The sequence below is a fragment of the Tachypleus tridentatus genome, chromosome 10 (genome assembly GCF_004210375.1).
Source record: "Tachypleus tridentatus isolate NWPU-2018 chromosome 10, ASM421037v1, whole genome shotgun sequence".
Taxonomy (NCBI): domain Eukaryota; kingdom Metazoa; phylum Arthropoda; class Merostomata; order Xiphosura; family Limulidae; genus Tachypleus; species Tachypleus tridentatus.
The window spans coordinates 140,607,674-140,633,001 of NC_134834.1; the positions used below are offsets into that span (position 1 = coordinate 140,607,674).

The following is a 25,328-nucleotide window of genomic DNA, read 5'->3' on the forward strand; positions in this document are numbered from 1 at the left end:
AGATACTAAGTAGGGAAATAATTATAAACAAATGCAAAATCGAAAAAGCCATACTTATAAAACAACTCTTGTTAACTGAAGATGACCTATCAAGGTCGATACGTTGTTTTGTACTTTATTTTAATTGAAGTTTTAATACCCTTATCATACGTCTTGAGAATACAAAAATAATTTAAATATATTTCCAGTATTGCGATTAATCCTACTAATTAGTGCTGAGGTCCCTTATATATTTTACAAAGAAAATGAGCAACTTAACCTAATATTTGGACAGTTCTTTTCACAAAACTATTGTTGCAGGTGAAAACACAAGATTACTGAATATAACACAACACACATACACGGCCGTTATTAAATGGTACTAAAACAAGTCGTTAATTTGAAGGTTAACAGTATATGCACGTTTTTCATATATTATCACTACTACACATAGTTATTTAGATTGAATGTTTCGAAGAATTCCTTGGAAGTATTGGATTTCATTGGAAATGTTTTACTAGAGTTTTTGTTTTTATCATACATGTTGTTGTTGTTTTTTTATTTTTACTATCATGAATATATCCATAGCAGATATTTAAGTCTTTCGTTGCATTATGTAAACAAAGGAAGCGCAACAGGATTATACTACTTGATACTAAAAGTGGGAATATAGTACAGGGTAGCCCGTAAGTCCCTATCCATCCATATGTTATTATGTTATATTCAATTACGCATGTATTATAAATTTGTTTCTTTTTTCAGAGAAATATGACCGATGTAAGCCCATTTACACTTCAAGAGTGTATTGTGTACACTTCAAGATATATGGATGGGTAGGGACTTACGAGCCACCCTGTATCATCTTTCCAACACCAGTAGCAATCATGTAGCGACACATCAGCAATGAATGAAACCGAAACTACACTACACCTAGTAACTTTTTTTCAAGCTAGACTATGCTAGCAATGATAATGCTACAATGTTACAAAACGCTACATCAATATCAGACACGTAAAAGTGTTTCGATTAAACAACAGCGTTAGATGACTATTATTATGTTTAATGATAATTGCGCTTTCTACACTCCAACACTAATATAATACACTGTAACAACAGCGAATGTTTTATATTACACCAATGGTAGACAGACACAGCAGTGTACTGTTTCACTACACAAAGATCAATTATACAACAGTTTCGGTACACTACCAAGTATTAGTTGTTTAAATATACATATATATACACACATACCAAATATGTTTATGTGTATCCAACAATGTAGAGTAACTTACATATGCTCGTATTAAATAAACAAGTTTTTCCGTTCATCGCGTGTTTGATTTTTTTTATACCCATTAAACTCAGCTTAGGATATTAAGATACATTATTTTTCTATTCACAAACAAAATCCAGGTAAATATCATACATACCACGGATGATTTTCGCATAAAATCAAAATAACCTTGAAACTGTTGCATTCATTCATCAGTACATAAAATCCATTGCGAACTGAAAATTCTCAGAGATTACATACAAACTCTGATACATTTCTAACTAGGTTATTTCATTGTTGCATGCTAACTTGCAATACAGCTAGGATTAAACAACTTTGATGGGAAATAAGTTATTTAACGCTGACTTCTTTTTAGTCAGTGATAGAAAACACAGCATAGCCATAGAAACCTCCAAGGGCAGGAAGGTAAAAGTGGATAACTTCAATAATGTATTTTATATTGTTAGGCAGGCCTAGAGGACCCAAAAACGGACAAATATTATATTAATGATCAAGCTAAGCACGATTTTCCAAATATACAGCTCATTTGACACATTTTATGCTTGGACAATGTTTTATAACGTTTTTCTAGTGTATCAGAATGAAACAAATCGATATAGTAGTTAGAATTAAATAAAACTTACACATTTTCCAACTGTTATTCTGAGACATCGCTCTGATAAGCATAAAAGCAAGTTAATAAAATCACTAGTAAATATTATTAAAAAAGGAAAGTGAATGCCGGTTTCATGAGATGTGTTGTTGTTCTCAATTATAGCGCCATGCATGAATTTTTTTTTGTTTCTTTTTGCCAAGCACAACTAGAATTGGACACATGCAATTTAAAACGTTTTGTTTGTAAAATGACAGAAGGGTGTTGTGACACGCAAGACGTGCCAACCAGCTAACACTGCTGAACAATGAGCCCAAATGTTTGTAGTTCGATCATACTCTGATCAAAGTTTGTAAATAATACACCGTGGTGCCAAATATAGAACTGATGTTTTAAGTGGTGAAGTATAAACGATGACAAAAAAAGAGGGATGATAACTACATCCTGATGAAACCTAACGTTACACTACGTCTGGGAATAGACGTTCATTACTAACTGATGGAGTACCAATACTGAGTGCATGCACAGGTAAATGTGCTCGCCACAGCTAAATTGTTTGTTGTTGTTTTTGAATTTCGCACAAAGTTACTCGAGGGCTATATGTGCCTAGCCGTCCCTAATTTAGCAGTGTAAGACTAGAGGGAAGGCAGCTAGTCATCACCACCCACCGCCAACTCTTGGGCTACTCTTTTACCAACGAATAGTGGGCTTGACCGTCACTTTATAACGCCCCCCACGGCTGAAAGGGCGAGCATGTTTAGCGCGACGGGGATGCGAACCCGCGACCCTCAGATTACGAATCGTACGCCTTAACACGCTTGGCCATGCCGGACCCACAGCTAAATTCTTTGCTCAACAAGCCTATTATGAGAGATCTGTTTATATTGTTAATAAATGCCCCACATCTATAAAAGCTGGGACTACTGATCCATTTTTGTCAAACAAGACTGCGGGTTCACCTACAACAGTCGTGATGCTCCAAGAAGTCACACGAACTATCAACTAAAATGTATACATTACACTCAATATTGAATTATTTCTGTAACAGTGCCATCTTTTTTCAGCTACTCAGTTTTTTTATTCATTTTCAGGTTACATATTGACATTGACATACTGATGTATAATCACAACAGAAAATGGTGAAACCGCTTAGTTTTGGGTCACTATTTGGTGGGTATTGCAAACCTAAGGAAGAAAGGAAAAAACTAATTAATATATATATAAAAGAGGACGCATTCTACTTTTATTTTGCTTCATACAAGTTTTAATGCCAAAGTTGCTATCTGCTGGAAATAAACAACCTATTTCTGCTTTAATTTAATCGGTCATAAAGGATTATATTAACTTGAAAAATAGTAGAAGTATTAGTGTAGTATGTAAAAAAAGAAAAAAATAAGAATATGAAAAATGATAAAGCAATTATGTTTTAAGCGATTTTAACTAAAGAATTTCAATTTGGTTTAAAAAACTAGATTTTCCTCAAATCAGACGACAGCGAGCGTATTTGTTTGTATAATCTGTTCGTTTTCTTTTGAAACCTCAATTCATCGTTCGTTAACAATGTTCCATGTTTTGAGAGTGCGGTCACCACGTTCAAGGTCTAAACTTCTGCACTCCTGCTAACCGGAAAGGAATTGTACATAGTAAAAGAGAGGGCGTGTTTGTTAAAGAGAGTTATGTAACATAAAGTCCATAGAGAGAGAGAGAGTTTGATAATAAGAAAGTTACATGACACAGTTCAACTTATGACGTAATACCGCGATGCATTTTCCGGTTATCTGTTTGATAGCAGAAGTATAATCATGATCCAAACAAGTCACCAAAATGAGACACAGTCTTCCACATAATAATCAGTGAACCTGACGATGACCGAAGAAGGTCGAAATATTGTTCGCTCTTCTACGTAAAATATTTTCTCAACCCAAACGAGCCGTTTTTGCATATATATTAATCTTCCACATATTTATTACGAAACCGGACTTCGAACCAAAACTCAAGACGGTTATCAATCACAAATTTCTAAATCGAACAAATTGTTGATGGCTATTCACATCACGGTAGTTCGGAGCTGTATGTCTAGTTACTTTGTGAAGCTTCATCTAAGGTGTCGTTAGAGTACGTCTCTGAACCTACTGTCAAATATATAACGAGAGACACCATTCGGTAATAACTATTAAAACTGGCCATCGTCACGAACAAATTAATTACCTGTAAAGAATGTGAAGGAAACTTGCTAATAAAGAGACTGTGATGTTTTTTAGTTGTAGCTCTGATCTTCTACATAATACATCAAATCCATTTATCGCCATTTCTTAACCTTAATTTTTTGATAATTATTCTTTTTCGTCTTCAGTAGGATCAGTTCTTGTTCACAACAAGTCGGTTGGTTATTTTTACCAGATTGAACGAAAAATTATAAATTTAAATAGTAAGTTTTAGCAGACTGAATGAAAACATATTAACCCTCGAGGTTAAAGTTAATCTAGTTTAAATAAAATCTTGGCAATTTAAATAGCTATTTTTATTAACCTGAATAAAGTTATCAACTTAGTTCTTATTTTTTATCAAAAATATTAATTCTTACCACCTTAAATAGTTAACTTATCAAATTTCATTGTTAATTTTTATTGACTTAAGTTATTAGTTTTGACAATCGTCACTTCCTTTTTTGACAACTTAAATGCATATTTCGATCAAGTTATGTGGTTAGTTATTATAACTTTGACTCGTAACACTACACCATACACGGTTCATTTTCTTATCTTTCAGACTCCCTTTGATCAAGGACAATATTTTAGTGGTGCGTACTGCTAAACACTATAGTTGTTTAGCATTTTTCTATATCCCCAAAAATAATTTTATATTCTTACACACAAAAAAATATTTAGTCCAAGCTTATTTGTGTTTTCAATCACCCGGAAAGGTATAAAAGAAACGCACTGAAACTGAATAGCCTATGTCAGCTTCAGATTTCTTAAATATTATGTAAACAAAGATTTCTAATATACACGTACAAAAAAGATAAATACACAAAGAAACGCGCTCGTACACACACACTATAAATATGTATATACAAACAAACAAACAAAAAATGTAGAGAGAGACGTGACAAGAACAAAGCTAGCAAGGTAGTATCCCATTATGTAAAGGGGTGAAGGGTAGCAGAGTGATCTAAATAGGTTGTCTATGCACTCACGTGGGAGTACAAATACAATAAATGGATTGTATTAAGAGCTAAAGTGTCTAGTTACAGCGTTGTAAGTACACAAAAAAGCAGAATGTTCATTAGTTTATATTGAAACAATTTTGAATATGCAAATCTACAAGTCATCTGACAACCATACCCGATATAAAGTCACGGTTCACATAAAGTCATGTAAAATCCATATTTTGATATTGTTTGGTATTCCATGGGGGCCCGGCATGGCCTAGCGCGTAAGGCGTGCGACTCGTAATCCGAGGGTCGCGGGTTTGCGCCCGCGTCGCGCTAAACATGCTCGCCCTCCCAGCCGTGGGGGCGTATAATGTTACGGTCAATCCCACTTTTCGTTGGTAAAAGAGTAGCCCAAGAGTTGGCGGTGGGTGGTGATGACTAGCTGCCTTCCCTCTAGTCTTACACTGCTAAATTAGGGACGGCTAGCACAGATAGTCCTCGAGTAGCTTTGTGCGAAATTCCCAAACAAACAAAGGTATTCCATGGGAAGTGTGATGCCACCGAAATTGATCATTTTTTGACAAAAGTACATTACTGTGTACAAGTGTTATGTTAGAGTCAGAAATTAAATTTCAGACTACCTTCAAAGAACAATGGAAGATAAATCCGAGGTGAAACATAAAATTTTATTAATATTGTACAACAAGAAGCTCAGTGGAAGTGCACTAGTTCAGCAAACAGTTAATATTTTTTGTGTGCACCTCTTTTGGTTTAATAACTGCAGACATTCTTTCAGGCATTGTTACAACATATTTAGTCAAAGTGTTCTTTAGGATTTTATTCTAAATGTCTGTGGTCCAGCATGGCCAGGTGGATAAGGCACTCAACTCCTAATCTGAGGGTCGCAGGTTCGAATCTCCGTCACACCAAACATACTCGCCCTTTCAGCCATGGGGGCGTTATAATGTTACGGTCACACCCACTTTTCGTTGGTAAAAGAGTAGCCCAAAAATTGGCGGTGGATGGTGATGACTAGCTGCCTTTCCTCTAGTCTTACACTGCAAAATTAGGGACGGCTAGCACAGATAAACCTGTGTAGCTTTGCGAGAAATTAAAAACAAACCAAATGTCTGTAATAGATTCCCATAACATTTCTTTAAAATAATTTTTGATTTGTTAACTTTTGGATCTATCAATTAACAGTTGGGGTATTTTGGGGGTTGGGGATTGGATCATTTGAATGACTCTAGCAGCTTTTACTTAGCTAAGTAATTTATTCATAGGTTTGATGAGTCATTGTGGTCATTACCTTTTTGACAGAAGAATCTTTTATCACCAATACACAAATCACTGGACATACCATGAGAGATCAATATCCGATAGTGCTTGACTTGTCCATTATCCCATCTATATTGCAAATATCTACAGTCGCCTTTGAAGGAAACCACCCCAAGCCACCAATACACTGTCTCCCCTATGCTTCATAGTAGATGCTATGCACCGATATTATCTTTCACCTTTCTTCCGCCAGAAGTACAATCTAGCTTTGAACTAAACATTTAAATTTTAGACTCATCCGTCCATAACGCCCTTTTCCAATCATCAACGGTCTAGTTTTTGCAATTTTTAGCACATTTTAGTCTCTTGACAATATATGGAGATCAAAGTTAAAGTCTTCTAAGTGCTACAAATCAAATATTCCATTCTCATTGAGCCTTCCTGAAACTGTAGATCTGAACAATTTTCTGTCATTTGGCACATAGTCATTTATTTGATGTTTGAAATCAGTGGCAGTCTTAGTTCTGTCCTAAAGGCTGCGTAAACGAAGATACGTAACACCAGTATCATTAAGAGTTGGCTTTATGTTTTTCTTTCCTATTTTTAAATTTAATTGTCTCAGTCTCACGATCTAAGGTGTACTTGATAGTGTTTAGGAAACAGTTCAAGTCTGCAACAATTTGCCTGAGAGTCCAAAATGCATCATGTAAAGCTTTAATCAAGCTCTCTGGCTCTATTGACAATTCCCTACGCCTTTTGGGATGCGGCTTGACAACAAAACTAAATATAGTGTTATACACTGCTTTTACCAAGGTTTATTTGTGGAGTGCTGTTAAATTAAATTTATTCTAGAATATACTGGTACCATATGCTAGCTTTATTATAAATAGTTAATAAACTGCATGACAGTCACTTCAGACCCTAAATTTATCTAATATGTTTATTCAAACAAAACTCTTATGACATGTCCTTGGTACAAGTATATGGGATTTCTAAAGAGTGACAAGTATTCTCAACCTGACTTATTAAATTGTCAACAGGAATCACTGAAGCATTACCACAGTGTTGAAATTTACATTCTGTAATGGCATGAAAGAATGAGTTACATAAAGTAGAAAGAATGATAAAATAATATTTTGTCCCAACACGTCTTTACATTGGGTTGGTTGGCGTTTATTGGTGCAAAGAAACTAGGCTATCTGCGACAAACAATTGGTAAAAAACGTAAACTTTTATAAAATGTAAAAATACATCAAGGTAAAAGAAAACGATGCCCAAAATCTAGATAAAAAATTAAAAAGAATTGAAAAGATCATTGGCTCTTAGAAAGTTCAAAGCACAAGTTGGTCATTGTCACCATAGCCAATGTTAGGGACAGACCTGTAGAAATGAACTGTCTAAAATAGTACCATCATTCATAACAACGGCACGAGAGTAAAACGTGGGCTATTGTGACTTGAGTGTCACAAAGGTCACACACTGTAGGATCAGACCTAGATAAAATAAAACGATGAGTTAAAAAATGATATTCAATGCATAGCCTAATTAGAAAAATTTTCTCCTTCCAATCGTTATGAAAACAAAGGGCCAAAGAACAACAGCTGGTTTGATCTGAAAAAGCTTGCTATGATGCTGTTCTCTCCAAGTCGACTGCTGAGTCGAAACTGAGCCTTTACAGCAGGACCACAATCCATGTACAGGATACTGTAGGCGCAGCAGTGACGGAACCAGAGCAGACGGGCTTAGCTGCAGTGTCAGAGAGCTCGTTTCCGTGAATGCTAACGTGGCCAGGTATCCAAAAAAACTGAATACTAATAGGAGATAGAGAAAAATGGACCATCTATTATTGATTATTGACGAGAGTAGGGTGAAAACTAACGTTAAGCAATTTTAGGGTCAGTAGGGGGCTAAGAAAGTTGGTGTAAATAGCACAGTCTATGTACTACATAGCTTCTACATGATGCAGGGAAGGAGAAATGGCATACAACTTGGCAATGAACAAAGAAATTGTAAAAAGGCTCCTGTGAACAACAATCAAACCACAACAAAACGTACAGAACCCACAGAGTCACCTGATTTTGAATCATCCGTATAAGTGAGAATAGAAGAATGATTGGAAAGATATTAAGCAAAGATAAGACATCAGTTTCAATCAGGACTATTCATACGGCTGAAGGAAAGGTCACAGGTGGGGATGGTAATAAGCCATGGCAGGATGGATCGATCAGTGGAGGCAGCAATGTTATCCAATGGCATATCCAATTCAGCCAGCTGTGCCCAGGTAAAAAGGCTCAAAGGAAGAATGGCAGACTGTCTATTCTGAAAGAACATAGCCTATTGAGGAAGGAAGACACAATCCCAGATGGGATTCTGAGGTAAGGATCGAAACTGAAAGGCACACTGCAAAGAAGTTACAAGTGGCAAGGGTTAAAAGTAGGTTGGTGGGACTCATTGTTCAAACCATTGGCTGGAGAAGTGCAGAAAGCTCCTCCCCTTCAAGGCCGAGTTCCTGGCAGAACCATAGACCAAACACCCACATTTCAGTTTGGATCAAATGAAGGCATGATGTTTCTTGGACATTTCATTGAACATCGATCCACTCTCTAAGAGGTTGAAGACAGAGCACAAAATATAATCAGTGCCCTCTTAAACTTAACACATAACTGCTTCATGCGAGGAAAGAAAGTAAGCTTAAAGTCAAAGATAAGTCCAAATCACTTTGCCTTAGAGATCACGGGAAGAACAATATCACCGAAACAGAGCACAGGAGCAGTTCGTATAATCCATTGGTGCCGGGCCGGCATGGCCAGGTAGGTTAAGCGTTCGACTCGTAATCTGAGGGTCGCAGGTTCAAATCCCCGTCGTACCAAACATGATTGCCCTTTAAGCCGTAAGGACGTTATAATGTTACGATCAATTCCACTATTTTTTGGCAAAAGAGTAGCCCAGGAGTTGGCGGTGAGTGGTGATGACTAGTTTCCTTCCCACTAGTCTTAAACTGCTAAATTAGGGATGGCTAGCGCAGATAACCCTCATGTAGCTTTGCGCGAAATTATAAAAAAAAACAACCGTTTGTGCCAAAAGCATATGAAAACAGTTTGGGAAAAATAAAAAGATAAAGCATTTTCTGTGGTCCACTTCAACAAGTGATTGAGGACAGTGTAAAACTACCGCTTAATAAACCTCGTGTTCGACGACTGGCACGAGATATGAGAGTTGTCAACATGCAGTCCATTTGCAACAGAAAAGGGAGTTGTGTTATGAGAGGATTAATCTTAATACTGAAAAGTGTGACACCCAAAATACATCCCTAAGAGACTATAAGTTCCTGTGGAAAATGGTGGGAAACTGTCGAACAAGAGCTACAAGAGAGCTATCTGCGCTAGCCGTCACTAATTTAGTAGTGTAAGAGTAGAGGGAAGGGAGTTAGTTGTCATCACTCACCGCCAACTCTTGGGCTACTCTTTTGCCAAAAAATAGTGGAATTGATCGTCACATTATAACGTCCTCACGGCTTAAAGGGCAAGAATGTTTGTTGCGACGGATATTCGAACCCTCGGATTGCTATTTGAGCGCCTTAACCATCTGGCCATGCCAGGCCAGCCCATAATAGTCAACACGCTTGTTCCCTGCAAAATGCAAGTACAAACTGGTGCGAATCTTATATCATTAGAAGACATCTGACACGGACTTCTGTGATTCAGGATTGCTCAAATGGGGCTGTCGTAATCTGTGTAAGGTTGATGAGCGTGTAAAGTGGAGTGAAACAACACAAACCTCAAGTATTTTGTAAAAGCTTCCTGTTGTACAAATTGCGTTGCATAACTATAATCCATAACGAAGGCTATTACACCGAACACCATCAGTAGTAAAAAAAACAGAATGTGAGGTCTAGCTATTCATTTTATCTTGTTACTAAGATCGTGAACAACTCCCTGCAGAAGAGAAATCTTTTAACACTTCGTACATAGAATGTCGATTTTTTCACCCACCGTTAACCCTAAAACCATAAAAGTGGGTTATATTTGAGAAACTAAAGCAATAAAGGCTTTTAATTTTTTATAATATACATTCTTAAACCTCTGTTCTCATTCTCAAAAGTACTTTTTAAAGCCATCACTTTTTATTTATTTTCGTGACTTCATTCAGAACTTTGAATTTTACCTAATTACCTAACCACAATTTTTTTTTCAAATGAAAATAATAAAATAACCAAGCTCTGAGAATCAGTAACTGATGAAGTATATTTACTGAAAGGGCTTGTGTTTGTCTGTACAGTGCATATTGCGTCATAAATAAGTCTCGTAATGTCGCTATCTTTCCTTAGCTTTTATGCAGAATGATATGTAGATACTGAATTCGGTAAAATAATAATTTGACTGTATGGGACAGAACTTAAGTCATTTTAATCAAACGCCAGAACAAAAATAGCATGGTTAGCTATCACTTTAAGTTGAAGTATTTTTTTATTGTAACTCAATACTAGTTTATTATAAATTAACATCAGTACTAAATAGTATATTATAGTTGCATCCATTCACTTGTTGACTGATTTCCACCACAATTTAATATTATCTATAAAGGTGAAATATTCATACCTAAAGATATTCATATTTTTTTATTTCATAAGTTACTTTTAAACATAGAAGTGATATGCGATATTCCCTCTATTTGAATCTTAACCTTATTCTCATTACCATAACCTTACTTTTGTATCTAAAATTTCTCATTAAACCATAGATTTATTATTTCTATTATCTGTGCATTAATTTTATTCTTGTGATTAATACTTATAACTTTAACCTCACGATAGTGAAGAAATTCTTACCAAAGTTTTGCCACTAGAATTAAACTATATTAAACTAATATATTTCAACCTTCAATCTATTTAACATTATCATATCATTACCCTTGTAAATGAGACCCACACAAGTAACACCAATCTCTTATAGTTACAGTTATGACAACTTTAAATTTCGCTCTACCATCATCTGAATAACTGGAATCATTCCAATAATGCTACCACACCACCAACATTGTAGCTGAAAAATGTTTTCCTACTTTACTTCAAGTATGGTTAAATTCTAAGTCATTCACCCCTAGTATCTCTTCCTACCAAAATCAACTAGTAAATGCTACAATAATTGAACCTCGAGTGTCCCGTTGTATTTAATAATCTCTAGATCGGAAAAGTAGAAAAGCCAAACATCGAAAAATTCTGCCCTGCCGTGCATCATTCGTAAGTTTCCAGTCTTAAAATGCTAAGTCCCCCGCTGGTACAGCGGTAAGTCAAGGGATTTACAACGCTAAAATCAAGGGTTCGATTCCCCTCGGTGGACTCAGCAGATATCCTGATGTGGCACTGCTGTAAAGGAAAAAACCAACACACGTACACACACGTAGTTATAATACTAAATCCCTGGATTTAATTCCAATTGGTGAATAGAGCACAATTAGCTCAAAGCGTATTTTTCTGCTTAAAGAAAAGAAGTACTGTTTATAGAAGTTTTATTCTCGAATAACATAACGCTACAAAAAAGAACGATTGTCGTAACATTGTTAGAGCATCGCGAAAAACCGAATAACGATATGCAAATTGAAAATATCCGATAGACATACTGCTTGTTTGGTTTAAATTTCGTGCAAATCTGCACGAGGACTATCTGCGCTAGCAGTTCATAATTTAGCAGTGAAAGACTAGAAGAAAGCAGCTACACAACACCACACATAAGAAAATTTTGGGTTACTATTTTATCAAAGAATAGTGGGATTGACCCATTATAATGCCCTTACTGCTGAAAGGGCGAGCATGTTTGATATGACGGAGATTCGAACCCGCAATTCTCAAATTCTTAGTTGAGCGCCCTAACCACCTGAATATACAGGGCCAAACAAACTGTGGCTCTGAGATTGGTCAGCAGAAAGTTGTTCGACAGGATGTCCCCTGCTAGGATGTCTACTTGCAAAGACGTAGCAGCACTGTTACGTTTTTTCCAGTCTGCTGAACAAATTTATCTTAGGTATTCTTAACAGTTAGGTATTCTGTGAATATTGAACTCTTCAAAACTTTATACCCTGGTGATCAAACGGTGCGGCACAGTCTGCCTTTATAATAATTTTCTTCTGCATATCGTCCTGCACAATTGTCGCGATTTCCCGACAATTTTGCACAAATTGTTTTCACTTTGTATATTTTCAGAAGACTAGTTTTTCTTTCTTATTTTGTCGGACAAATCTGCTTTCACAAAGGGAAAATATGTAACATACGTCGTTTTTCGTCCTAAATACCACCATAAATAAAATATTGTTATAGAAGTAAGCGATTTTATAAGTTTCCAGTTTTTGCGACTGACTTTAGATACGTGTGTAAGACAGTCTATCAAAAGTGACACAGTGGCGCAGTGATATGTTTGCGGAATTACAACGCTAAAAAGAGGGTTTCGATACCCGTGGCGGGAGAGAGCACAGATAGCATGCAATGTAGATTTATGCTTGATTTTAAACAAATAAATTTTTATTTGCTTTAGGTTTGTTTGTCAATCTTCGTGCAAAGCTACTGGAGGATTATCTGCATTAGTGATTTCTAATTTTAAAGCAACTTACCATTCATCACAAACTCTTACACTAACGAATAGTGGGATTGACCGTAAAATTATAACGCCACCAAAGCTGAAAGAGTGAGCATGATTCCTTGCTGCAAATCTAAAACTTGTAACTTAAGTGTCTTAACCACTAAACCATTCTAAACTATTCGAACAAATCACTACAAGAAAGTACTAAAACAGAGGAATTAAATTCACCTTTAAATCCGATGACGAAGAACCAACTTTTTTTCAGAAAATAATAAAAGTTTGAAGATGGTTCAACTTTATTGTAAATGTACGATATGTACGTACATTTATAATAGTTTGTTTTTCATTATGTAGTCAGGCTGTTCCCAAAATTTGTTTCAATAAAAAAGTTATTTTAAGAAATTTACTATTACTAAATTTTCAAGCATCATTCAACTTAATACATCGATAAAAAACATTTGCAATTGTGATTTGTAATTTAATTAGGAAAGATCTAATAAGAGCAGAACTAAATCGATTACAACAGTGACAGGGTAAAAAAAATCAAAGGTAGTTAAATTCATTTCATACATTATAAGAGTCGAGCAAGTTGAGTTCGGTTTAATTTCATTACATTTGTCTGTGTATTGGCACCTACATACGTGTGTATACTCCAGAGCGACACCACTGCTAAACTTAATTGTATATTACACGTACAAAGATCATACGGTGTTTTGCTTGACTGGATTAATTAATATCAAAAAGCTGTGTTAAATCAGTGTTCAGATATCGTCATATCAAGGAAATTAATCTTTCTCTTTGTAGATCGTAAGACTCTTTTAATCCCTTTACAGTTCTCACACAGTTTATATTTAGTAAGATATGCTCTAGGTGTAGCATAAGTATACATTTTCTAGTAAAGACACTGAGAATTACCACCAGAAGGCGATTCAATAGCCCTGTTCTGAACAGCTGCCTTATGTTTGCGCTCTTTCGAAATGCTCGCCCTTTCAGCCGTGGGGGCGTTATAATGTTACGATCAATCCCACTATTCGTTGGTAAAAGAGTAGCCCAAGAGTTGGCGGTGGGTGGTGATGACTAGCTGACTTCCCTCTAGTCTTGCACTGCTAAATTAGGGACGGCTAGCACAGATAGCCCTCGAGTAGCTTTGTGCGAAATTCAAAAAACAAACAAATCGAAATGCTAAAACTAGGTCATGTTACCCGATCGAAATTTCATAATGTAAGGAAAATGAGCCTAAGTACTTTTCACCAATAAACATGAACTACAAGTATAGCAACTTATTTCACCAATAAACATGAACTACAAGTATAGCAACTTATTGCTAAACGTACCTAATTTATTATTTATGTAGTGTATACATTTGTTGTATATATGTTACAAAATGAACAAGCAGTGGACTATATGGGATTGTTTGAAATAAGCAAGACTAACGTTCTAAATAAAGTAAAATTTTTACCAATGCAAATTATACCATATTGAAATAACGTTAGTGAGTTAAAGCGATATCAACATCCTCTTTCGTGTTATGTTCCATTAAATAGTCCGTATTTAACTGGGCAGTATATATACCAAAAGTTAAGCGATATAGAAAACAAAGACGACACGAAACCGTGAAACGAATAAACACGTACACACGAAGAAAGAAGAGCTAAAGTATCATATTTGATTTCCTCCCCCAGGCCCCCCTTAATAAATCGGTATGTCTGCGGATTTACAACGCTAAAATCAGGGGTTCGATTCTCCTCGATGGCCTCAGCAGATAGCCCGATGTGGCTTTGCTATAAAAAAAACATACACACACTTGCCCCCCAGATCCTGAAAAGGCTCTAAATCTCAGTAAAGCTGCGACGCGACAGTCAAAGATGTGTTGGGATTGGAGAAATGAAAGTCATTACACTGACTGAAATGGTCGAAACTACATGCGCTAAGAAACACGTTACGGGTTAATAAAAACAGAATAAAATGTTTATTAAAGTAAATAAAACTAATAGAAAGCAGTTTGAGCGAGCCTTAAAGATTACTTTTTTTAATATGAAAAATTGCAACACTGAAAGATATACTTTAAAATTTATAAAACTAATTTCCTATCGTGGGGTTTATATTTTCTCTTCTAAAACACTGCCACGAGAATTTGGAATTCTGTACCATTGCGAAGAAAGGGTATTTACTGTATTTAAAGTTTCCTAGAAGTTAGCAGTTTCATATATATAATGAAATGTTACATTTTGGCTTCTTGTTTTTAATGTTTATTTATACAAGTTAGCCTGGTACTTGAAAAGTTGGTTAATTATAAATGTGGCAAGAAATGTGTTAAAAGTAATGTTATAAAGGAGTTCCACACTTAGTTTGGCTTAATGTGTAAAAAAGGTACAAAACTTTCCTGAATAAAAAGTCCAGAACAAAAAAAAATCAGTAAGTTACATAACCTATGTCAAATAACTTCCTTCTCAACACACAAACTTCACAGCAGCTAACACATTATTTTGTCTCTGCAACAGAATCCTACTCATTTCGTGCTGTCAACAGCTAAACATTTCGTATTATTTCCGAATAAGCACTACCCTATACGTTTGTACAGGTATGCATTCATATAAATATTAATAGTATTGAATAATAAAGATTAGGAATAATTACTGTTAAGATCCTAATAACACTCGTACACAATTTATTTCTCTGAATGTGTTGTTACATGGCTACATCTCTGGTGTCAACCATTTACTTTCTGACCAATACATGATAATCATCAGGTTATATAAAATCATGGTTCCTCGTTTTAATGTTATACAAAACCGGTTACTTCATGACCACTATAGTATACAAAGTGAAGCATTAACAGTATAAGATATGACAAGTTAAAAAGAGTAATATTAAGTTTAAATTTGATTTCTAAAGCCCATATAGGGAACGACGATAATAGCCGTTTCTCCAAACTGTGTGGTATACTTTTCTCTACTGCAACGTCGAAGTTTTTTACATATACAGTTTACATCTATCCATTAAACAATAAGTATTACATAACTCACAAAGCCACATCTAAAACTCAAACATAAATGTCCCCCTCACATCAGCAAATAACTCTTCGCATCAAAGTCTAAGATAATATTTGCCTCCTGCAATTTGTCTTGTCAATAACAAATTTATTTTTATTCGTTTAACAATAAACTTAAAATACAAAAACTGACGATTTTTTGAAAATAATGAATTATAATACTTTAAGAATAGGCTTGCAATTTCTGTGGGATTAAATCAATTTACATGGACTTCTATCTTTCTTATCCGTCCATCCATCCACAAACACATTAAGGGAAAAATTCGTGCTTCGCGTACGAAATATTTTTACTTCGTGGTATTTTGTATTTGAATGAACAAAGTTCATACAATGTAAAATCAACTAGAACCACTTCCGCTGCCCCTTACAGTCAAGTGATTTGCCTAGAATATTCGATTATGAAGTTACGTAGATTTCTAAACGAATCTAGTGGCCGTGTGAGGCGCCTCAACGACCACAAGGTTAAATCTAAGTTGATTAAAACCATTTCACAACACGTGATACCCACCAAATACTTCTACTATAAAAGACACTTTAAGTCAAATAGTGTAATGGAAAATGACAAACCGATCGATTTATCCAGTAAAAGACACCAGATCTATGAAACTTTCCAAACCTGGGTACTGAAACTCGGTGATATCGATACTTAACGTGTCTACAAGTAAATGAATAAATTCACACACAAAACCTTAACAAATAAACACTGCTATTTGAATTGAAGTTCCGACAGATGACAGATATATTCCCAAATTACCTTTTCATTTGCAATTCATAGTGAAGTCTTGGACAAATTGTTTGTATACTGTTTATATTGTTGTTACTGTCTACACACATGGAGTAGTTAATGATTAAATTGTTGAATAGTAATAGAAAATATAACATATGATCGGATAAAACATGTTGTTATTATGGTCTGTATAAGTTGTTTAAAGAAGTTGCTCGTCAAAACACAAACAAGTTTGTGTAAAAGGTTGTGCTTTTGGTATATATATATATTTTTTCGAAACAAATCAATACCTTTTCAGACTGTGTCTCAGTACTTGGTGTAGAACCATGGTGAGTCACGTACCGTAAGTTACAGAGCGCCAAATTGTTCGACCGTCAAGAAATGGTAAGAAGCAAATGGAAGTTGCCAACACAATAGGATATCCCCAGTGTACTGTATCCAGACTTCTGAAATGCCATCGGACTACAGACAATTTTGTGCAGGAAAAGTCCACTGATAAACATCAAAAACTACCACTGAGATGTCTGTTTTGATCATGATAATACGTCGAGGTCGAAAGAGTCCTGCAACATTTTACAACAGAACTGGCATGAACACTAATTCCAGGACATCCAAAAAAAACCAAAAAAACAGTAAATAGCAGATTGACCAAACAATGTTATTTTATAAGAAGGTCTATTTGCACTCTACGTTAACCAAAATTTACCACCAACACTATGTTACTTAGGCAAGACAACATGTCAACTTACAGTTAGGATATGTTATCTTTTCATGTGATCCTGTTTCTGGCTTGTTTTCCTGGAGAACAGATGAGGAAGACTGTATTTCTCATAGGAAATACACGGGAGATGGTGCAGTGCATGTTTGGGTAACTATTTATCATGGTGAACACTTCTCTTCATATCCTACAGGAATATATTCTACAGTCATCTCATGAAGATGACATTTCTGCCACATGCTAGGCAAGGTGTTCCAGGATGACAATGCCACTGCCCACAGTACATGTATTGTACAGAATTATCTCGACAAAGAGGACGTTAGAAGTTTGCCATTGCCAGAAAAGTCTCAATATTGATCTCATTGAAAACTGTTAGACAAAACTGAATCGAAAAAGTACTAACTACGGTACTAAACCAGTGACTGTATTAGTGTTGCCCTTGTGATAAAATCACAGGTAAATTACGACAATAACCTCATTGACATCATATTACACCACATAGGGAAGTTATTAGAATAGGAAAATGACCAACCAACCAAGAAACGTTTAGTATGAACTGTTTTAAGGATATAAATGTTATATTTTGTCATCATACATGTTTTGGCTAGGTTTTGTCGGGATACGTGAAATACTGAATTATATATCTTTTTACAGGTGTCCGATAAAATTGTTTCCTGTTGTAATACATCATTTCTTATGTCCACTGAACCCGTCTTTTAAACAAATTAAATATGTAGATATTTAATACAACATGTATTTCTCATCTTGACAGTGTTAACTGTACTTGTATTCCATCTTAATGACACTTATCTTATTTGTTACAAAATATGAAAACATTTCGGTCACCTCCTTATATTGTCCATAATTTCCTACTTCTAGTTTCAATTTTCCATAGTGTAATGAAGTTTAAAAGGCTTTACACGCAGGGGTACACATTAGTATTTGAATTATATATCTCTGTGTGCGTGTGTGTGTGTCTGTCTGTCTGTCAGAGAGAAAGAAACTAACCGAACTTGGCAGATCTTCAACGTTCGAGATTTGATATCAGACAAACGGTTCGAATTTGGCACTTATTTCTATTTGCACGCCTTGCTGCCGCCAAGGAGGACTCATCAAAACAGGCTGGTCAGTAGCTCACGTTAAAACTAGATTGACGTTTCGTGTATTAAGGCTCAAAACGATTCCATTTCATAGTACTGCTCTTAAAGCCCGGCATTATGGGGTGCCTATGTTTGTGTGAAGTAGGCGTTTTCAAATGGTCCGGGAAAGGAACCTGTCATGGAAAAGTTTATTACTGAATGATGAACATGCTAACTAAAATAAGTGTTAATATCAGCCTGTTCACACACAAAAAAAAAAACATTTAAAAATCGTGAATGAAGAAAATCGTCACCATGTCTTGGGCATTTGTAGGAAAATACAATTACAGGCCAGAAAATTCTACGAATAATATACGTTAAATATAATCAACTTCCCATTTCATTTTTCCAACTATTTTAGCTTGTTAACCTACTTATATAACGTGATGTAATTTATTTTTGTAGTATTTGCTACGTATTATAAATTAACCTTGGACGAGACACCGATTTGTTGTTACGTTTAACGATTTCAACTAATCGGAAATTTAAATTTTGAAGGTAATTAAATGTCCTTTTGTATAAAATATATGTTAATATATAAATAATAGTACAATTGCTAATAACGGTTATCATAAATAGTTATTACAAATACTTATTTATAAACAACATTTTTTACAAACTCACAAACAATAATCAGTCTGCTATCTGGACTGGAACTAGCTATTTTATCGATGGTCCAAATCCACGACGACTGAATTAATTTTATGTTGATACACAGATATACTTCACTTGACGGGACTGATAGCTAGCTCTATTCTTACTTGGCGTAACATGGTTTACAACTTTACTTTTCACACAGGAAGATAGATATCTAATGTCCTCGTAGATGTGTTAACGTCGGAAATTAACACTCTAGAATTAAGCGTTTTGTAATATGTCGAAAGTTATAAACGTTTCTGGTCAAATATGTGCAGTTTTTCTATTAATAATCGTTTATCATAATTGTAACTTTCGAGACCTATAGTAAATTGACTGTAGCACGCCAACAATATTCTAAAACTGTCTTTTTGGTGTGTCGATTTATAATCTTTATGTTAAATTATACAAAGTTCATTTGACCCAACAACATTCGAAGATACGCTAATGCTTTCGTGAAACATATGTTGTTAATTTTTGCTCTCGAGTATATACTACAAATTAAGAGAACAGGCGGGACTGTATAGTAAATTGACTATAGCACGCCAACAATATTCTAAAACTGTCTTTTTGGTGTGTCGATTTATAATCTTTATGTTAAATTATACAAAGTTCATTTGACCCAACAACATTCGAAGATACGCTAATGCTTTCGTGAAACATATGTTGTTAATTTTTGCTCTCGAGTATATACTACAAATTAAGAGAACAGGCGGGACTTGTGCAATACACATTTAACAATCTACATTACATGCATTAAACTGAAATAAACGTAGATATTAAAATAAATGGATAACGGTAAATCTATGTGTAGTCAAGTTTCCTTTTCGTTAGTTTTCACGAATGTTAGAAGGTATCTATAAAGGAATCTACATTAACGTGAAGAAAACTATCTGGGAGAAGACCACAAGCAGTCCTGCCCCTACATTAATGATCAGCTATTGCCATTGCAATGAAGTAAATGTATCGTGAGAAAAGTAAGAATTAAACTTTTTACAAAAAAGGCTGGAATTCTAAAGTTTAGATGTGATGAAAACGACACCCAACAACCACATACCCTTATGAAAAGCTCCTCTGAAGTGTAGAAAGACTTTGTAACTTTGTACCTCTGAGAATCATTGTAACTTGTTTAGTGCTCAATGCCTTTCTATTGCTGATTGCTTACCAACTGAGTAAAGAAGCTTTCAATATGTCTGTTGAAACCACGTTGCACAGGAATTCAATGTCTGTGTCTGATCCCATCAAATTAACCAACCAATGGAGTCCAGAAGAAGAAACAAAAAAATGTTATCAATGTGACAGGTAGCTCATCATCAGATTGCTTCCATAAATATTCCTCTTCCTCGCACACTCCCACGAGTTGTTCACTGTTCCCCTTTTACAATTCTCACCTGATAATTCACACTGTGAAACAGACAAGAGCGCTTTGTAGACTGAACTGGAAAAGTCTGAGGCAGAAGATACAATCAAAATGTAAAACACCATCAGTAAACGCTCCTAGAGTAAATGTTGATCCATTCTACAATATACTGATAAAAACCTTCCACAGAATTATAGGTCGTACAATTTTGATAGGTATAATTTAAACCACTTATTCAGACCTATGAATATATCTGCTATCAAATAGAGGCAAGACCTTGACGCGCACATTCATGGTCCAAATATCTTCACATCTAAACAGTGAGACGAATTTATATCCAGCAATACCATTAAAATCCAACTCGCATATTTTCTTGTAGTATATGTGTCCAACGGAAAGAAAAGAAAGACATTCTCGTAGACCAATATCTGCTTAAGGGACAGTCACACTATCCTCTATCCTGCATGCCAGCATTGGGAATATATTGTCGATATCCTATCTCGTTTATATTCCTTATTGTGCCGTGATATAATAAGTGGTATGGAGGAGCATAAGAAACTGAAGCCATTAAAAAGCTTTAAAATTTCCAAATGAGGTATGCTGTATATTTAGGATGTCTGACGATATTATGAAAGGATGCGTAGCTCTCATAATTGCTGTATTTGATATCACCGCATATAAAAGAATAGGTAGGTAAACGAGGTAGGAAGCCTGCTGAACGAAGCAGTTACTTAATGCATCCCTTCTATCCATGACCAAACTACCTTGCACTACACCTGCAGAAGACAAAATATTAGACTTGTACCTGCGGCGACTCCATCAACAATAAAGAATGGGTGCGAGCATGAAAAGCATAGGCTTCTGATGCCAGTGTGTATGTCAAGCTCTTATTGCAGTTATGGACATCCTAAGTTTAAAGTTTGGAATGTCACCTTTTACCAGAAGTACTAGTTAGTGCAAGGCCAACAATCTCTTGTGCATTTAATCTTTTGATTGAATGACTTCATACGAGTGTCATCATTCATTAAATGTGTATAAATATGGAGAGCTAAATACTGTTTATAGTAGTTACAAAGAGAATGAGGTGGAAGATAAATATAAGGAATTTTGTACTTTTATGAAGAAAAGTAATATGACTTATACACTTAGCATATTAATTATTGTTATTAATCATAATGCAAGAAATTGTGAATTATTATATATTTTTTCTTACTTTATCATCAATATTTGAAATAAATACAAACAGTTTCTTTTTTTGAAGAGTATATATTACTAACGTTTTTTACTAGTTCTATATTAAGGGTTTTGAGTAAGACGAAACATAACATCTTAACAAGGTGGTCATACGCATGAGAAATAATTAATAACTATTTTAATGTATAATGTAATACTGTGAACTTAAGCTTATCGGTGAAATTTAGGAAAGCTAACTTTTAGATTTTGAAGTTTAAAAAGTAAAAATTAAGGGTTCTTGTCTCTTTACTGAATAGTCCAAAAATTCTGTCCAACAACAGAAACAGTCACAGTAAAAGCATACACACTGTAGTTAGAATCACAGTAGAAACAAAATTTAAACAATTATTTTTATGTTAGATTGGTTTATCCCTACTTTAGAACGTATGGGTAGAGCATTTTGATTTTAAAATCGGATTAGTCATAAGACCAGTATACAAAACCAGATTTCTTGTTTGCATGTATGTCTTTATATAATTGAATGTATTTTCCTTACTGTGAGCTGAAAGTTGGACACTTGCAGATCTTTGTTCGCATCCCGTAACAGCATTATATAGCTCTCTGCATTCTGGGGTTACGAGTGTCTTAAGATGACATTCAAATACCGGTTTGGTAAAAGTAGCCTAAATGTTGATAGTGATTGCTTTTCGATAGTTGCCTTTCTAGCGTTCTACCATTTCAAAATTAGACACGGCTCGTGCAGGTAGTCCTCATGTAAATTTTTACAACTATTTCAAAACAACAACAAAAATACTTTGCTACTGTTAAGAGGGCTCTTTAGTTTTGTTTCTTTTTTATCACTTAGAAAGCTTAGTTGGCTAAACATCTGCGCATGTCAGCAAAGTAGAATGTTAGATTTCCGTTTGTTGTTATCTGGTTTCGCTTCTTCAAAAGAAATATTCAACTTCGTTATGACGAGAAACCTACTTGAAGTAAAAATGTATCTCAAGACGACTGGTATGGGTAGTAAAACTTTTATCGAAATAAAGTTAACCTGAAGATGACCTAAGAAGGTCGAAACGTTGTTCCCTACTTTATTTTAATAAATGTTTAATATCCATATCAGCCGTCTTGAGATATAACTCTTCAACTTCATCACTACGATATGCATAACTGATAAAGAGGCTACAAGTTTGTTAATAATAAACCTTGAGAAAGAGCGAAGAAAAATAGCTACAGACGTTGGTTTTAAACAGTTTGAAAATGAAGCCATCTGAACTACACAGTATGTGTGCCAGTTACAGAAGATGCGAAATTTCAGCAAATAATCTTTTCATCTTCAACAATTACAATACAATTAATTAATTAATACGTTGAAAAAGTGTATACAAATATTAGGCAATAACCACTGTTCAGCTTGGAACTGACAGTGCCAAAGAGGCGGGCATGTTATTTGTTTTGTTTTTAAAACAATTTTGATTGAAAGTTAACTTTCAATCTTGACTCAAAAGGTGTTCGGGCCATCGACTCGTAATCTGAAGGTCGTGGGTTCGAATCCCTGTCACACCAAACATGCTCGCCCTTTCAGCCGTGGGGGTGTTATAATATTACGAACAATTCCACTATTCGTTGGTAAAAGAATGGGTGGTGACGACTGCCTTGCCTTTAGTCTTACACTGCTAAATTAGGGACGACTAGCGTAGATAGTCCTCGTGTAGCTTTGCGTGAAATTCAAAACAAGCCAAACAAAACTATAACGTCGAGAAGAAGATAATTACACAGACCCAAGACAGATATAAAAATGGATGTATAAATAAAATATAAAATAAAAATAGAGAGAGATGAATAATCAGACAGAGAGAAGACCACTGTCAGTTAGATGAGATTTTATGATGGCATCAATTAACTTCTCTCACCAGTAACATAACCATACCAACTCAAAGTGTACTCTTCTTAATTTCAGTTTAGATTCTATTTAACGCAATAGTCATTTTTTTATAATCCCTAATAACTGACAAACGGGACAGGTGTTATTGCTGCTATCTTGATCAGGTACTTTTCCCCACGAAATGTTCAACTACACCGTTAGGGGTTTTTAATGAAGTTACTAAAATGCTGATAGCTTTTACACTGGGCAAGTACAACACGTTTTAAGCCATAAACTGTTTGAATGAAAGCTGAAGTTTGTTTTCTATTTTCATTTTTACATTTTCTTATTCAAGCTCTCAAAAACTTTCTTGGAATTTTTTTCACATTTGAATCAAGATACAAAAAGAGACAGAAAAACGCATGCAGTTTAAGACGCAATTAATACAGGCAAAAGCATAAATGAGTAAAAACTTTCGAATTATTTTACTGTGCTTCTGTTCATAAAGCGTTTAAGATGCTTGTAGTTCGAACTTAGTAAAAATTTGCAGAAACTCAATTAAAACAAGTTTTAAAATCTGTTTAATAAATTCCGAAATACACGAAATATGCTTTAGCCACATTCACAGAAGCACTTAAAATGAATATTAATACTATTTTATTCATTTGTTTATCTTTTAAGACAAAGTATAAGGCTGTAGTATTACTAATAATCGGATCGTTGTGAGTGTGTGTTCAGCCATTTGATTGTCTCACTGTGAATATTTGAAATAACGATGTAAAACACGCTACTCTATTTGACGGTTAAGAATAATTGACAGATATTAGATATTTAGTGGAAATTTTTCGTGGAAGAAATGAAACAGCAGCTGGAGAAGAACTGATAAAGCCAACTGAGCGGAAGTTGCTCCTAACTTTTAGTTGTACGTCTGTAAAGATCAGGACGTGACCTATATTTTCTTTCCTTTATACTTGATTTTTCCCTTCATCCCCTTTTTTTCCTGTTTTTGTTTGGGAAACAAAAGAGTTTTAACTGTTGGTGGACAAATAATTTCCGATATTTTTAGAATTCGACGAGTTATCTTATTGAACAAGCATCTGAAACTAGACAAAATACAGTCTATAATTAGTGTTATTCTTTGAATTTGTTCTATAAATTCAATAGAACTTAGGTCGACTCTAAACAAAAACACACAGATGAAGAAACACAATTAATGCTCGATGGGGCATTTTTAAACAATTGTAAATAGGTTGATGAATGGGTCTATTTTTTGTCTCGGTTTATTCCTATGGGTTTGACTTGTTTTGAAGAACGTCATCCTTAGAAAGATCAAGCCTAGAACATTAACAAAATAAACAGTATTTGTGAGTTAAAGGGTAAAAAGCATGAATCGTTGTTAAAAATCTATACAGTAGCACGAAAAGAGGCAAAATTCCCAAGAGGCAAAACTATTGTTTATGCATATTTTTATTAAAACAATACTGAGAAGAAAAGTTCTGCCACGAAGTGATGAATAGTTATGAACAAAAGCACAATGTAAAGTCACCTTAGTTTCAGGGTATTCAAACAAAAGCGTTACGGAACAATCTTTTTTGTTATGAAATAAAACTTCAAAATAATCAGTAATGTATCCCTTTCTACTGTAACATATACACAAAATTCCTTAAGGAAACTCCCTTTTCAAAATTAAACAAATTCTCATTTAAAAATAAAAGATACTATATTAGATGAACAAAAAAATCTATCATTCTCATTAGGAATCTAAAAGTAGAAAACAGTTCCCAGTA

The 25,328-nt window shown here is 34.8% G+C and overlaps 1 protein-coding gene across 11 annotated transcripts in view; it reads right to left on the minus strand.

The window, feature by feature from the left end:
* Window positions 1-25,328, minus strand: part of LOC143230456 (uncharacterized) — a 67,461-nt gene that overhangs the window by 28,980 nt on the left and 13,153 nt on the right. For 2 of the 11 annotated variants that reach the window (XM_076464046.1, XM_076464042.1), the window contains exon 2: window positions 18,375-18,639. The exons of 6 other annotated variants lie outside the window; for them this stretch is intronic. The gene's annotated coding sequence lies outside the window, so the exon portion shown is untranslated. Of the gene's footprint in view, window positions 1-16,938; window positions 17,212-17,397; window positions 18,318-18,374; window positions 18,640-22,230; window positions 22,555-25,328 lie in introns of those variants that run through there. 3 more of the 11 variants (XM_076464044.1, XM_076464049.1, XM_076464048.1) reach the window with 3 other exon arrangements.